General features: G+C 37.9%; 1 protein-coding gene across 3 annotated transcripts in view; it reads left to right on the plus strand.

The window, feature by feature from the left end:
* HERC2 (HECT and RLD domain containing E3 ubiquitin protein ligase 2) overlaps nucleotides 1–1,034 on the plus strand; it is a 295,601-nt gene that overhangs the window by 273,874 nt on the left and 20,693 nt on the right. The gene's annotated exons all lie outside the window — the stretch shown is intronic.

Here is a 1,034-nt window from a genome sequence, read left to right on the forward strand (position 1 = left end):
TGGAGAAGAATATTGGTGCAATTTTGATGGGGATTTCATTGAATGTGTAGATTGCTTTGGGTAGTAATGACATTTTCACAATGTTTATTCTTCCGATCCATGAACAGGGAATATTTTTCCATTTCTTGGTGTCTTCTTCGATCTCTTTCATAAGTTTACTGAGTTTTGAAAGCTCTTTATAATAATTTAGAAAGTAAGACCTAAGCCAGATGTAGGTTGCAAAGAATGCTTTCCCAGTTTGTAGCATATCTTTTCAATCTGTCTTTCAAACATCCGAGGTTCACATTTTTATGAAGTCCAGTTTATTATGTTTTTCTTTACTGAATCATGCTTTTGTAGTTTTCTCTAAAATTCCTTGTCTGACCAAAATCACAAAGGTTTTCTTTCATGTTTTCTTCTGTAAGTTTTTGGATTTAGGTTTCACATTTATGACTATGATTCATTTTGAGTTAATTTTGGATACAGTGCAAGTTAAGAATTTCACTGCTTTGCTATATGGTTATCCAATTGTTCAAGACCATTTGTTGAAAAAGCTCTGTTCTCCAATAAACTGTCTGCACTTTTGTAAACTGTGCAATGGAAGTTATAAGGGAGAAATCAAATTTCATCTTTTCCACACTCATTATTCAGTATTTGTGGTACATTTTGAGACGCTATTCTGTTGCACTGATAAATTTCTCTCTTTACAATAATATTAAACTGTTTTGATTACTGTAGCTTTAAAACTGAACTTCCACTAATTTTAGAAACCAAGACCAAGGACATCTGCTGTCAAGATTCAGCATTGTACTTCAAGATTGTCAAGTACAGGGGGGTGGAGCCAAGATGGCGGAGAGGAAGGGAGCTTTGTAAACTCCCTCCGCACCGTTTTTCGAACTGAGAAGGATATTACGTTCAACTGAGAGAGCGGGAGGAGAAAATACGAACTCCAGAGGGAATAGAACCTCAAAGATACCTGAGTGAGTGGGGGCGAACGGGGGAGATCCGAGGACGGGCCAGCCCGGACGGCAGGGGAGGTAAGATCCCCAGCCCAA

This window comes from Suricata suricatta, chromosome 9, assembly GCF_006229205.1.
Source record: "Suricata suricatta isolate VVHF042 chromosome 9, meerkat_22Aug2017_6uvM2_HiC, whole genome shotgun sequence".
NCBI lineage: Eukaryota > Metazoa > Chordata > Mammalia > Carnivora > Herpestidae > Suricata > Suricata suricatta.